The following is a 13351-nucleotide window of genomic DNA, read 5'->3' as shown; positions in this document are numbered from 1 at the left end:
TTTATTTCAGTAGGGGCTTTGCCCCTCTGTTTACTCAAAAAAAAAAGCTTATAGCATTATTACGGATGCTCTTACAAAACAAAATGGAAAATTAATTAAGCTGAGGGAAGAATCTCCCGGGACTGCTGGTTGATTCTTGAGATTTGAGAATCTCATACCTATATATATTTTTTTTGCAAACTATGTATTTACAACTATATATAATCAATTACGGAGGAGTACATTTTTTTAATTTCCACTATCATAAACAGGTGAGGCACGCCATCATCACCACGTACAAATTAAAAAATGTTATTAGGCATGGACAGGAAGAGTACCTCGCTCATCGATCGTGGTTGGGGTACGGCAACATTAGTTCGTACTAGGTTCCTGCGTTTTTATCGTTTTCCGCGTGGATACTTTAACTACCCAAATTAAAGCATAACTAACATAAACTGTAATATCAAAGCAAATAAATTCCAATTAATGGGAGTAGGGATCAGCTCAGACCGTCGGGATCATACTAGTAAATGGAAAATGCTAGGATATACAAGGACGATGATAGATAATCAAACTTACGATGGAGGGACTGTTATAATAAAATATAAATGCAGAGGAATTGACGTATGTCGTATGTGGGCAGCTACATGTTGCTATTCCAAAGCATGTTTTGCAAGTTTGGTCCTCACGTTTCCGAGCATGTTCAGGATCAAGATTCATGTTATTTCAAGAATCAAGATAATTTCAAATATTATTATTCCACGACAATATTAAGGCCTTGTTTAGTTCACCCCGAAATCTAAAAAGTTTTCAAGATTCCCTGTCACATCGAATCTTGTGGCACATGCATGAAACATTAAATATAGACGAAAACAAAAACTAATCACACAGTTTGACTGTAAATCGTGAGACAAATCTTTTGACCCTATAGTCTATGATTGGACAATATTTACCACAAACAAACAAAAGTGCTACAGTAGCGAAATCTAAAAAATTTTCGGATCTAAACAAGGCCTAAGCACATGTTTTTCAAACATAGAAATTACACTTTCAAGCATATTTGATGTGTCAAAGTTATCAAGGTTTCTTTGTGGCACAAAAGAGGATTATGTTAAAATTTTGAGTATTGTAGACCCCTTATTACATTAAAAACATTGAAGGATAAGCAAATTACTAGCAATAAATGCTCTCCACTCATCTTATTCTTCCAATTTTCTCTATTGTACCCATTGCAGTGCTCCATTTGGCTGATGCAAGTTAGGATTTTGAGAAGCCAACATCAATTTCTCCAACTAGATTTGGCAAACTGCCCCGGACATTGGAATTGCCTCAAGAATCAGTGTCCCGAAGCCAAATCTAAGACACATAACCCTAAGTCATCTATGTTGCCGAAAGTGATTGAGGAATACTGACATGTGTGCCATCAAAAGTGTTTGAGGAATACTAACATATGTGTCATCGAAAAGCGATTATGAGGAATGGAGAAGCAAATGCGTGCCACAAACTCTGAATCTACCAAAGATGGTACTCTGATGCCATGGAAGAGGGTTCATGACTTAGAAACAAAACCCCCCCAACAAGTGGACATGCAAAAGCTTCCTCCCATCCATAATGACCTTCCTACCTAGCTACCTTGACAAAAATCACATCAAAATCGATACGGTCGCTAGGGAAAGTAGCATGGAGGGGGGAGGAGGGGGGAGGGTGCACACCTCGGTGCTGGCAAGATCACCAGATAGGGAGGAGGATGGTTGATGGTTTGGCCTGGTTTATACACATGATAAAGGCATGCATGTAACAAATTACTAGGAGATACCGTCCCATCCGGAGGGGCCCAATGGACGTTTTCATGTACATAGAAATGTACTTCCAACTTTCCAATTTGCAACTGAATTGAATGAAAATTTAAAAAGATTTTGCACAAAATTGGCAACACAAACCAAGGTTAACAAATTGATGCATGGGGGTGCGCACAAGAGAAAAGGGTCAGTAGTCACAAAAGAAAAGAAAGAGAAAAGGGTCAGTAGTCACAAAAGAAAAGAAAGAGAAAAGGGTCAGTTTGTGATTGTAGTGCGCTCAGTTGGCCATGATTTTGCAATACAAGTCGCAGGAACTTACTGCTAAGGCCTTGTTTAAATGTAGTCGGATTCATACTAATCTACATGTGTTGAGATGGATTAGAATAAAACATAAACTAATTTTCATCCCAATCCACCCCAACATCTAAACAAGGCCTAAATAAATTTCATGGAGAAGAAAAGTTAGTAGTACTCCATTAAATTGAGGAATTCACATGGCGCATAAAGTATCCTACTTTTATGACTCTTCGAGCTCCTTTGGTGAATTGTGAGTAACCAAACGGCCGGCCACTCCATCTTATCTTGGGATAGAATTCTTTTCTTTGCCTGTACTCCCTCCGTCCACGAAAGAATCAATTTCTAGGAGCCGTGCCAGTCAAACTTTTTAAAGTTTGACTAACTTTATAGAAAAGATTAACATCTATAATATAAAATGCACATTATATGAAAATATATTCTATGATGAATCTAATAATACTAATTTGATACTATAAATCTTAGCATTTTTTCTAGAAATTTGGTCAAAGTTTAAAAAGTTTGACTTAAGACAACTCTAGAAATTAACTCTTTCGTGGACTGAGGGAGTCTATGCTAAACACACTAAAACTCACAGCTTCAGACCACTAACTAGGAACATGAAGCGCTGCAACACTGCAAGCTTGAATCTGAGAGTATGATCCTCAAGAAAAAAGATTGCGAGAGCAGAGCAACAATACACTGCAAATTGTGTGGATGTACATTGAGCCCCATTGGAACTTGGATCTGATCATATATACGTACTACCATAAACAGCCTAGTAGAGATAAAAGATGTAAACAATCATGGATTACCATAACACCTGATTTTCTTGTGCATGCTTGCTGCATAGTACGTACTATGGCACAGAAGGTTCACCGTCCAAATGGTGAGACCAAGAAGAGCACGAGCACGAGCGCCAGCGCCACGCCCAACGGCGACGACGACGACCCTGCGGCGCCGGCGCCGGCGCCGCCGTACCTGTCCCCCGTCAGTCCAAAAAGTGCTACCAAGAAGAGCACGAGCACGAGCGCCAGCGCCAGGCCCGACGGCGACGACGACGACTCTGCGCCGCCGCCGGCCGCCACCCAGAGCTGCACCGCGATGATGACTATCAGCGGGGACAGGATGAGGAGGCGCCGGAGCTGGTCGACCAGGCCCTCCATCGCCGACTCGCACCACGTGAAGAGCGTGGTGGCCGCGACGAAGGAGACCGTGACGAGGAGGATGAAGGCGTACACCGACGACCACTGCCCGCCACCGCCGCCGCGTACTCGATGCTGCGGCGGGTAGTCGTAGTTGTAGTAGTACGGCGCTGCTGGCTGGTAGTAGTACGGCGAGTAGTAGCCGCCGCCGCTCGCCATGTTGATGCAAGCAAAGGACCGGCAGATTAATCCTACAAAATTCTACTAGCTTCTTTTTCTGAATTTCCGCTCGCCCTTGTTTGCTAGCTAGCTTAGCTGCTGCTGATGATCAATGATGCTTTTGCGTTCATGGAGACGTGAAGGTGTTCACGGTTCACCTATATATATAGAGGCGAATAGCAGAAGGAAGCTCGCGATGTGAGCAGGGCAAGGGGCTTTACTTGGGAATGAGAGGGTTCCTTGGCGACGTTGATGACGTGGCGCCAATGGTGGCCAGACACGTGGCGCCGACCAAGCGGCGATGAGGAGGGATAGATGGAGTGGAGGGGAGCATGGCTTGCAAAGTTGGCATCTTGGAGGCTTGTGTCAAGTTCATGCCATGCATGGATGGATATGATATGGCGCTTTAGTTAGGGGATGGCAAATAATCTGGGGATCTTCGTCAATCCATGGAGCTTTCATTTTGCCAATCCGATCATGAATGCATATGCAAGCACTTTTGGCGCATCATTAGTTCGCTAGTAACATTATTATCCACCTGCTTTTGAGCTGATTATCGATTTCTTTTTGCCATCAAACTATCATTAGGCGCCGCCTAATGCAGTGCGTACTGCGTACTGGAACGACAAGCATGTGGCATGGCTAATCGTCAGGGAGTTGGTGTGCGCTCTGTTTGCTTGAGCTTAATTATTTGCTGAATCAGCCAGTCATTCAACGGTATTTTTCTCTCACAACAAATTAGCGAATACTACCTCCATCCCAAATTGTAAGTCATTCCAAGAATCTTGGAGAGTCAAACATTTCAAAGTTTGACCAACTTTATATAATAAAATAATAATTATTATGATACCAACTAAATATCATTAAATTATTCTTTAGTTATATTTTCATAGTATACTCACTTTACGTTACAAATCTTAGTATTTCACTCTATAATTTTGGTTAAACGTGAAAATATTTTGACTCTCCAAGATTTTTGAAATGACTTACGGAGGGAGTAGTATTTCCCTGTGCTGAACACCAGTGCGGCGGTGCCAGTGCCATGGGCCATGGTCTTTGAAAAAAAATGAAGCATGTAGGGTGACAGGAGATCTCCAGAAGGTCACAGGACTACTCAGCCACACTTCTTCGGTTCTGCTCCAGATCGATCACCAGATGTGAATGAAAGGACATGCAACTCAAAACCAAGCACGAGGTTTCATTGGGCACATCATAGATCTTCTTTGTCAAGATGCCCCTGTATACGTGCTCGGTGCTGATGCGCGGCGCTGTACTTTGGCACGAGAGTCCGCCCATGGCCGGTGTCTGCAGTCCCTGCATCTGACATTCTGACTGAAGAAATATCACGGTAGAAATGGAAACGGATCGGATTCGCATGGAATCCGGATGTCACATTTTACCACATTTAATTTGGATGTGATAATCGATATAGATACAAATCTTAGCGAATACACGAATACAAAACGAATGTCGTCTCAAATTCGGATGTTTACTCAATTCGATTCGACTTAAAGTGCATATTGTTAAATTCAACATGGATGAATAAAATTTTAATACTAAATTTGTCGATAATCAAAGTGAAATGAAATTAAAGTACACTTCTAATATCTCCTATATCAATGTGAACTAAACTATAATGGATAATATTTAATAAAATGATAGGTTAAGTGAATAAACTTAAATAAGAATGGTAGGCAATAAGTAGCCATTTTGCTTTATCTTTTTTTTTGTAATTATAAAATTATTACGTAAGTATGTAAGTATATAACATAGATAATAATAGCTCATAGAAAATAATATAGTTATCAATAAGTATTTAAAAGTTAAATAGAAATTAATCAATCATTATTTATATAATATTTATCGTTAAATTATAAATTATATAAAATAGTTTATGTCAACAAAAAATAAATTAAAGTATTAAAATAATTTGCAACAACAAATATATTAGATTTAAACTAAATTATAAAAATACTAGAATTAATTGAATATTTGGATATCATTAATAGTATTACATTAATATTAAAGGTTACTTATAGATATACTACTAAATAGTTTTAGTATATCATTACTAATTTTAAAATTACACAATTAGTCACTAGTCATGGAAATGAAACTTTTCAATAGATTCATTATACCTTGTTCTTTTGCGGATGTGGAAAAATGTCTGATATTTACGAATCTGAAATCGGATAAAGAAAAATACCGAACAACGGATTCAGATACATCCATTTAGTATCCACATTAGAAACGAATACGAATATAGATATCCATATTACATGTTTTACTGAATACAGATTCATATAATTCAGATTTCTAGACATATATTTTCATACCTCTCGTACCCTCCTTTCCCATTTTTTTTTGTTTTTGGCTTCAGGACCCACCACCATATGTAATTCCGTATCGGTAAAGATGGGGATGGTGCTTCAAACAGGTATCTATGGTTCTTCTCTAGTGTAACTAAATAAACTAAATGAAAAAATAAGGAAAAAAATTATTTATTTAGTTCATTAAATTACATTAAAGAAAAATCACAGGTATCTATTTGAAGGGTCATCCCAATCCTTACGTATCGGCCTAATTCTTCAAAAAAAAAAGTATCGTCACTAAAATCTTCAGAACAGATCGTTTACGAAACTGAATGTCACGTCACTAAAAAAGACTGAAGCCCTTGTGATTGCATAGAAGATTTGGCAGTTTATCTTTTCTTCCCTGTTTTAGTTTGCTTTTATATAGTTAACTAATTTGTGAAATCTGAAAAAATCAATGACTCAGATTTGTTTAAAATAGTACCTCCTATCAGGCAATCGGAGTCCTGTGGATTTAGCCAAACTAAAAATATTTAGAATGAATGCAAGAGTGCCCTCCCTGCCATGATAAAAATCGTAGTTGACGCGAGATGATACGCAATGCCAATTAGTAGGGTTAACGTGGGGCTGGCCTCACACTAATTAGGTCAAAGATACGGTTTTCTGAGAGATCGTTTGTTAATGTTGGGCACATCCTATCCCCTCGATCGATGATATCGATCATCTCTTGGTTTTCTCAAAAGAGTGGCTACAAACGTTCCGATAAATTAAAGAAGATGATCTGATATGCACCTGCTGCTTGAGTGTCATAATATTTTTGTCGTCATATAATTAACATAGCAATATAGCATTATTAGTCTAGATGGTCAACCACGAATCAACATATATGTAGTTAAACATGCACCACGAGTTCCATCCGTGCTAGTTTGATGCATCGGCGTGTGATGGAGTGTGAACTGTATTCAAACGGATCACGCATGATCACTTATCCAAAAAAAAAAATCCTAATTTATTCTTTTTGCCAAAAATAACAATTATATAGGACCACATTATTTTGCAGCCTAGCTGCCGAGTAGTATTGCAATTTTATTCCTGTGAGCATCGGCGTGTGATTTATTGTGCTTGCATGGATTGTAGGATTGAATGACCTGCTGTCGTCAGGTTAAATAAAATTGCTGTTATTATTCCGTTGAATTTAGTAGGGACCGCTATGACTAGTATGGTGCGCCCGCCCCTTGCGTGGTCTATTGACAGTTAAAATTCATAAAAATATATGTGGAGTTTTAGAACGGTAATTTAGAGCATTGGAAGAATATATACAAACTGTGGAGTTTTAGTTCGACACTTGCTTCCAATGCTCTTAATTATAGGAGGGGTTGAAGCATACATAGTGTCATACAAGAACATTGATGCTGACAATCATAGACATGAAGTATGATCAAAGAACCTGGACTGTTGGATTTGAGTAAGAGAAAGGAGAGGCTAGAGTGGGATCTCGTCTTTTCTAATAAGTTGCTTCCCTGGGTCTTTTTTAATGGGTCATGACTGCAGGGACACTCCACGTTGTAGCTGTAAATAGGTTTTGAACTGGTGAATTATTAGTAGAGATTGACGCGCCTTTAGAACAGAATCGGACGCTAATTTAATAAATAAATAAATAAATGATGAATGAACAGGCCAAGAGGAAAGGATGATTCAAAAGAAGAGGTGATCAGATCAGCAACCAACTGTTTCATATCATCACTGTACCGATATGTTCAAACCGCTCGCCCTGTTCCTTATCTGGCAGAGGTCAGTCATTCAACACTATTTTTTTTTTCATAATAAATCAGCGAACAATACTTTCAGCTATGATTTTTCAGCCCGCACTTGCTTTGGAGCCAAGCGAACAGTCTTCCAAATGCAAATGTGGTTTCATAAGTTCGACACTTGCTTTGGAGGCAGATGCATTATCAGGCTTTCATTGGTATCCACACGACAATCTATCTATCGTATAATCGTTGAAAGCCCTCAACAAATCAGCCAGACATGACAATTCTGAGTGTTATATACAGCACACAATGATTCCAATCCAGCTATTTACAACCAATATAGATACATGGATTCACACTGGTACAAACCAGCACACACAAGCAAACTGCAATGCTGAAGGGCTTAGCTGATTCGATTATTGTTTCTGTCATGATCCCCTCCACGGCCATGAATCATGATCCATTGGGTTTGGCATCGACATCATCTTGGTCAATTACCTGACCCTTCTTCAGTTTCGCCACAAGAACCCACATGTTCGCAAGCTCTCCTTCCATGAAGGCTTCCTTCTTTTTTTTTCTTTTTTTTTGAAAACAATGGCAGGAGCTCTGCCTTTCAATTAAGATAGGAAAAGAGAGTTATATACAAGCAGAGACACTCGAAAAGAGGTTGAAAAGGATACCGGGGTCCTACAAAGACCCTCCCCTAAGAAAAAGCAAAAGCTCTCTTCCTTTGCTCTATGTCTTGCTTAATTCTTTCCGCCACTTGTGACGCCGTTTCTACCGTGTTGTTGAAAATTCTCCTGTTTCTCTCCTTCCAAATATTCCAAAAGGTATAGATTACTACCCCGTTTAGCCGTGCTTCGACTCCTCGATTTTCTTCTGGAGCTCCACCTCTCTTTGGTCCTTCGCCATAAGCATGACCTCCAGAGCTTGTTCCCTCTCATAGCTAGCATGAACATCTCTTCTACTAGCTGGGTCAAGCCGTTTAGTAAAGCTATCCCTTCTACCGACCCTTTGACCATTGCTCACTCGTCGTTGTGTTGAATTTCTTACTAAAGCCAACTCGTTCGCGAGCCTCTCGTTGTGGTCCATGAGTTTGGTGACCTCCCCTGACAGTGCTTTCAGTTCCACGCTTGCAGCCAAGGCTAGGCCTTTTGCGTACGTGCTTTCCGCCTGCAGCTTCTGATTGTGGGCCTCTAGTTGAGCTTTGGCCTCAGTGAGCTCACATAATCTTTGCTTCAGTTCATCAATCTCCGACTGATGAGACAATAGATAATGTTAATCTAATCAGTTGGGTGATGGTTTTAGATAAATGGATCATGAAAAAATGTGCTTAGCAATTTTTTCAATTGGCATGACAACTTTTTTTAGATAATGGAAGAATATCTAGCTTTATCCCCACAAGTGAGGAATCAGATCAAAATTATAACAGGACACAAATGCTTAAAACAATACCAGACTCATAAGCCAAATAAAATTAGTTTGTAATCCTAAAGACATAAGGCCACCCATGACGGTGAAGAAGGCCATTGCCACTGACTCCAAACGTGCGACAAGCAAAGACGATGCAACAACTAGTAACTAATAGTTATGTTTCATAAAAATGAACAAAGGTACCATTTATTTTTTTTCAGCAGATACAGAGGTACACACTTGAATAAAGCATATCACAATTAAAGGCTCACAACACTGCATTACCATTAAATGTTAGAACATCTGTGAATGCAGAATGCCAATTCTTATGCCCCTACTCGAAGCACCATTTATCACTATTAATCAAGAGAAATATTATTGATTACACTGCTCTTTGCACTTTAGTAGCTCTGAATCTTATAGCAGAGTAGAATTATATGATCAACATCTCAGACAACTCTTATCATAAGACACAGTACAAATTCAATTATGTGCCAAATACCTGCCTAGTGGCTACAGCTTCCCATTAGCAACACCTACAAATTAGGCTAGTTACAAGTAAAAACTTATAATACTGATACTCTCACTGTCTCACGTAGTCATGTCGGACCAATTCAAATTCCTCAAGTCTAGCACAATAGCTACTACAACAAAAAACCACAGTTGACCAAAATGATTTTGAACCATAGTGCAGAGAAAAGGCAAACCTGCTCTGCTTTTTGATGCAGATCATCAGAGACAACTATAGATGCTGGATTTTGTTTGTGAACTTGCAATCCGTTTTGAATGCTGATGTCTGTGTACTGCTGAAATATGATGCTTTCTGACAATAAATCATTAGCTTTGAGAGCTTGGGAAAGCTGTTCGCGTAAGTGGACAACTGCTTCTTGTAATGCCTGACACTCTATTGTCTGATAACAAGATAATGTGGAACGACATAAGATTGTGCTTTTTGGTTAACTTAACTTACAATCAAACTATTACCTTTTGCTCTAGCTGGTCTTGCAATACTCTGTTATCTACTGCCTTCACCTGCAATAAACAAAAAAGAAGCCTTTATAAAAACAGGCAGAACAAGAATGGCACACGAGCACTGAAAAAAAAGTATCTATCAACACTTTGCCACCTCTTGAGGGTCAAGAATCCTAGGGGAGCTTATTAACCATGATGCACTTAAGGGGAAAATTAAGTTAGCTTAAGTACTCCTAATTAGTTGTGTCGTGGACAGGCAAGAATGAGAAAATTAAACATGAAACATTTGGGGGCTTTAGTTCTCTAATCTAGGTACTCATTCATTTGCCTCCAACTCCAGGTTCATCATGAACAAGGGTAAACTGCTATCCATCTTTTTAAGGGAAAATACTGGTCCCCAATATATGCAAAATGCAAATGTTTGTGTTCATGAAAAATACATTATTTCGTTCTGGATCCATTTTCCTAATAAACCAATGTAAGCATACATAAGAAAATGCACGCTCTGAGACGAGTTTTGGTACCTCAAGTTCAAATGCTTTCTCATTGACTGCTCCAGTAGCTTAGCGTGAGACTGGAAAAACATTTCAACAGTTTAGTATGTATCAGTTATTCAGTTCAGAGACAAAGTAATTGAAAACTAATTGACTGCAGATAATATACCGATGTATGTTCTAACTGGTCAAGCTTCCCCTTAATCTGCCTTTCTAAATGTGCTATATGCTGCTGCTTGCCCTTAATCTCGTCATTGACCTTTTTCATTTCCATCTTCAAATATATACAGTTTACAGTTTTTAACAACAAGAAAACATACAGTAACATACTGAATGTGCAAAAAGGGAAATTACCTCGATATGTCCATTCATTGTGCTTCTTCCAGCTTCTTCCATGAGGCGCTTTAGAACACTTTTATGTAATGCAACCTCCCCTGACAGGATCTTCAGTTGCTCTCTCAATAGATCAACATGATCTGATGTTTTTCTGGTGACCTGTCACAATGACATGTATCAGATGCAGGGTTCAAAATTTTGGCAAAATTTTGCGAATTTCGGTAATTTCGGTGGTGGCCGAAAGAAAAATCCAAAATTTCTTTATACACTAACACACATGCTATATAATTTTAGACTCATATTTTCTATTGTTTATATTGCATATTCTTCTATTCAACAAATGTGTAGTCATAAGTCATACTAATACTTGTTTAGATCTATTTTTTAAAAGAAAAACATACTTCAACTGCTAGTCTAAAAAAACAGCAAAATTTCGGGCCGAATTTCGCGAAATTTGGTAATTTCGGTGGTGACCTAAATTTTTGCGATACCAAAATTAAAAACCTTGATCAGATGGTAACATCACAATTTGTCTATTACTCGAAACAAACAAGATAGTGAGATATTTGAGTCGATCAAGCGATAGAATAGTTTATAGACTTCAAGAACTTTTTAGTTGTTGGCACATGGTATTATTTTTATTGTGAGCAAATACTGATTGCACAAGGAAATTGCACTTTTATCTACTCGTGTGTTTACTTTCATATTGACAACCATCTACTGAAAATTTATCCTACAAAACAACTCAAAATTTGATTTGGGTTTTAAGGCATTACATGTACCACTACTGGTAGATTCTGAAAAAGAAATACAGGTGGATTCAATACATGTAACGCAGCGAACTTTTTACTTTTTTAGCAAGCAGACTTATCACATTGTTAACTTTTCAGAAAATTTATGTATCCTGCATTGGTTCTGATTAGATGTGTAGTAGAATAAACAAAGAATGATGTGCTCATATCGTGTACCAAAGGAGCTTCTCCATGGAGTCCATCAGAATGAAATTCTTCATGGTCAACGCTAGCAAGTTAGGTGATGCATTCTCAGGAAGCAAAGAGTTAGACATCCCTTGCTCTATTTCTGAATTAAGTCCATTCACCAAGGGTGTCGAAGGGGCAGTCGATGCTTTTCTCAGGCTAGATTGGTCACCACCTAAGCTTGGAGCATGAGAACCACCGTCATGTTTCTGGTTACAGTTCAGCATGTAAATGCTAGCAAGCAAAGTTCTATACACAACAAAAGAATGCAATCTGCTTACTTTTTCTGTTCTTGTATATATCTAACACACTTCAGAAATTTACATTGCTTAAAATTATATCTTCATTAGCAACAGATGGTGACATATACAGCCGTAGGATCGGAGTATTGGGCACCAGTTACTAGATGAAATACTACATATCGTACTTAAATGTCACTATACTAAGAATAGCCAATGCAGTGGATTATACAGTGTCTGATTTGTATACCCGGAGTTTGAACCAGTTAAAAAGCCTTTTGTGATTCTTATTCTCCCCTCTGGCAGAAGTTTCAACTGTTTCATCAAATTAATCCTTCCATAGGAACAAATAAATCATTGCTTTCACCATCCAATACGATATCTCGCCCCTTCTGTGTGGGAGACATGCCAACTGCAGTTTTAGCAGATAAAATTGGAAAAATCAATGCAGTAAAACTAATGAAAAAACGATATATATTATAATATAAATGCAATCAGTAGCTGAAAAGTTTATAGTTGTCGATGCAGCGAATACAAGAAGGAACGCAAGAATCCACTGTGCTGCATCTCTTTCTGGGCCTTATTTTACTTATATATGTTGGATACATCGTGGAAAGGACTGGGCTGAGGTAGAGCTAGCTAGCCCAAGACTCCATTTTGCAACATTGAATTGAATTGAATCAGTGGCAAACAGTCGAGACAGAACGAGTGTAGTCTCAGAATTGTTTAGTTCACCCGAAAACCAAAAAGTTTTCAAGATTTTCTGTCACATCGAATCTTTTGACACATGCATGAAACATTAAATATAGACGAAAATAAAAACTAATTGTACAGTTTACCTGTAAATCACGAGACGAATCTTTTAATCCTAGTTAGTCCATAATTGAATAATATTTGCCACAAATAAACGAATGTGCTACAGTAGTGAAATCCATAATCTTTTGGCATCTAAACAAGACCTATCTAGCTCGATCGTACCAAATAATTAAGGCCTGCACATGCATCCCACATGGATGTGCGTACATGACACATGTACAGAAACATATATATCCTGCACCATCGATCCACGGCGATCCACGGCGGCCGGCCGGGCTGTGGTCCATGCATGCACGCTCATGTCATCGGTCGAGCAGAGCTAGTACTGCGGCGGCATATGCTGCCGGCCGTGCATCGTCGTGGCGCACGCCCCGTACATGCACGCACGCACGCAAGCACAGCACAGCACAGCAGGAAGCTAGGTGGCCCGCCGGCCGGCCGGGGCGACGACGGATCGACCTCTTCCATATGCATGTGTACGTCAGAGCTGTGGCCTAGCTATATAGAGGGAGGGACGACGTACGGTACCTGCCGGCATATAGCTAGAGAAAGAGAAGGTACGCGCTGAACACGCCTGCGTGCAGACGTGCATGCATGCCATCGGG

The 13351-nt window shown here is 39.2% G+C and overlaps 1 pseudogene; it reads right to left on the bottom strand.

Annotated features, from left to right (window-relative positions):
• On the bottom strand, positions 7953-11780 carry LOC8077330 (annotated as a pseudogene).

Source organism: Sorghum bicolor, chromosome 10 (assembly GCF_000003195.3).
Source record: "Sorghum bicolor cultivar BTx623 chromosome 10, Sorghum_bicolor_NCBIv3, whole genome shotgun sequence".
In the NCBI taxonomy this organism is placed as follows: domain Eukaryota; kingdom Viridiplantae; phylum Streptophyta; class Magnoliopsida; order Poales; family Poaceae; genus Sorghum; species Sorghum bicolor.
The sequence above is the reverse complement of the archived record's forward strand: the minus strand, read 5'-3'. Positions and strand labels throughout refer to the sequence as shown.